Source organism: Coenobita brevimanus, chromosome 117 (genome assembly GCF_032717465.1).
Source record: "Coenobita brevimanus isolate Jiangsu-jjx chromosome 117, ASM3271746v2, whole genome shotgun sequence".
Lineage (NCBI taxonomy): Eukaryota > Metazoa > Arthropoda > Malacostraca > Decapoda > Coenobitidae > Coenobita > Coenobita brevimanus.
The window spans coordinates 889,873-892,962 of record NC_137070.1 but is presented as its reverse complement, the minus strand read 5'-3'; positions in this window follow the sequence as shown (position 1 = coordinate 892,962).

Genomic DNA, 3,090 nt, shown 5'->3' with positions numbered 1-3,090 from the left:
CTGCTTGGTAAATATTCGACAAATATTCTAAGTTACCAGACTTGCCATCTACTATAGGTCAAATGTTCACCTCCAGATGCATCGGGCAGTAGTGTTGGTGGTCCTCCTGTTGGCAGGGGCTGCAGCAGGCCAGAGGATATTCAGATATGACGGCTCTGTTATTGATCAGTCTCAATCCCAGCCATCAGTCTTCCTTCCTCGACAGCCACCATCCCAAACTGTCTTCAATTTCCAGCCACAACCTGTAGTCCCCAGCCAGCCCATTCCACAGTTTGTTCCACAGCAGCAGCAGGTGTTTGTGCAGTCTCAACCGGATTTTGAGGAATTACAAACTGGGCTTATACCCCCACCATCTGTGTTTGTCCAGCCACAGCCTCAACCACCTGTGTTCATTCAACCAGAGCCCCAGCCACAACCACCTGTGTTTGTCCAGCCAGAGCCCCAACAACCCGTATTTGTTCAGCCCCAGCTCCAGCCACAAGGGCCAGTGTTTGTCCAGCCAGAGCCTCAACAACCTGTATTTGTACAGCCCCAGCTCCAGCCACAAGTGCCGGTGTTTGTCCAGCCAGAGCCCCAGCCCCAGCCACCTGTGTTTGTCCAGCCAGAGCCCCAACAACCTGTATTTGTTCAGCCCCAGCCACAAGGGCCGGTGTTTGTCCAGCCCCAGCCCCAGCCCCAGCCACCAGTGTTTGTCCAGCCAGAGCCCCAACCACAACAGCCAGTGTTTGTCCAGCCTCTGCCAGACATCCAAGGTGGGCCAACATTCGTCTCTCGACCTGTGTATGCACAGCTGCAACAGCAGCAGCAGCAGCCAGTGTTTGTACCCCAGCCACCAGTGTTTGTACAGCCTGAACCAGAGCCCCAGCAGCAAGTGTTCGTCCAGCCCCTGCCAGAGGAACCAGTGGAGATCGTGTCTGAAGGGAGGCCATCAGTACTGATGCAGCCACAAGTTTTCCTAGGGGACCCTCGCACTCCAGTATTCGTACAAGAACCCCTGCCACAGGTACAGCGTTCACAGCCCCAAGTTGTCTTTGTCCCACGATCAGAAATTGTCCAGCAGCAGCAGCAGCCTGTTTCGTTCCCACAGGTGTTCACAAGTCTAAACCCCGTCTTTAGACAACAGGCTTCGCGTCCCACTGTACTTGAGCAGCCACAGTTCGTTCAACAAAGTGTACAAAGGCCTGAACTATTACCTCCTGTTCAAGTCCCTGTTCAGTCCCGCCCCCAGCCTGTACAGACCATAGTAACGCCTGAACAGCAGCAATCTGAGCCTGTTATGTTGCTGCCAGACGTGGGACAGCAGACTGGCTCCCCGCAGCAGGAGATCGTGTTTGTGGCTGGTCAGGATAACGCCCCCACTTATTTCTAAATTTGGAATCTTGTATGTAATTTATGTAGAATGTAAAAATTAACTTGTACAGTGTAATATTAAATTTCAAATGTAACAAATAAATGCTGGGCTGGATTTATAAAGTTTCATTCCCAGAGGCATGCTCAAATTATACTGGCTGAAAGAAATGTATAAAAGAAAATACAGGTTTCTCTCTTCAAACTAATGTTCAATTACTAGATTTCATTGTACTGGGTGTCACTTTAGGACTTAACAAACTTGGCATAACTTAATGGAAAACTTAATTCTTTGCTATATAAACGTACTAAGGTAGCTACCAGTTCCGAAAAGAGCAACAAGTAGTTATCCTATGTCTGAGGAACACTGAAGTGAGCAGTGGAATGGTTGGCTGAGAAGCATATGGATTTGCAGGGATATAAGTGAATGAGTATTGTGGTGGGAATGATGGTAGAAATGTTAGTGGTTTGGCTATGTATCGAGTAAACTTACAATCTTGGTGAAAGGAGTCGCTTAAAAAAGTTAATTTGGATGAGGAAATTGAAAGTGTTTAAGTACTTAGGCAGTGTGACAAGTAAGGATGTAAGTTTTTTTTAAGGTGAAGTTAAGAGTGAATAAGGTATGAGAAATGTTGCTGGTTCTTTGAAAGTAGTAGGGAATAAGGAAGTTAGCACTGAAAGTTAAACTAATAGTAGTAAAGCTTGTCCCTTGCTGGAGGGACAAAAGTCGAGTGAGGGCAGTGGAAATGAGCTGAGAGGAGCATGTGCATTCGGACTAAAAAAATTAAATGAAGGAACGATGTGTCCAGGATGTGAATGTAAGTTACATGGAGACTACAAATGAGGTGGTTAGGTAACGTTATGCTGTGGATGTGATGGCAAACGTTAGATCCCGTCCACACGAGCGGGCAGTGCGTGACGGCCGAACATTAACAAATCGTTCCAATTCACAAGTCTAGAGGGCGGGTGGCGGCCACGAGTGTACATGATCAACAGGGAAACCACGGGCAGACCATCGAAATGCCCGTCCTATGTCGACTGGACAACCACTACCTCACCACAGTTGGGTGCCGTGTGGACAACACAGGTGTGCCTGGTTGTAGCCAGTGGCCGCCGGGGACTGCTTGATCTGGTGACACTGCTAAAAAAAGCGAGAGATATCCACTCAGCAGGCTGTGCCCGTCAGACACTGCCCGCTGAGTGTGGACGAGAGTTAGAAAAAAACACTTGCATGGTTTGGGATGTGGAGAGGATGGAGAGTGGGAGACTGACGAGGAGTGTGTGAGGTGGAGGGGGAGGCCAAGGATGAGATGAAGGGAGTGGAGAGGTTTATGAGAGGGGGGTGTGAGCTGGGAGCAGGGCAGTGAAATGGCAGGGGACAGGGTGACATGGAGGCGATTTCTGTGGCCAGCCCTTACGGGATTAAGGCGTCTGGCGATAGATAGATAAATAGATACGGGAAGAGGGATGAAGTAGATATATAGTTTCGTGAAGGAGATAGGCAGTGAAAGTCTGCTTATAACTCACACTTTTATTTGCAAAGAAAAACTAGAGAATTGGGAATTTCTCTCTCTCTCTCCCTCCCTCCCCCCCCTCTCTCTCTCTCTCTCTCTCTCTCTTTCTCTCTCTCTCTCAAGACAGCACTGAAACTTCCCATTTATCAGTACATTATTATTATTATTATTATTATTATTATTATTAGTAGTAGTAGTAGTAGTAGTAGTAGTAGTAGTAGTATGATGA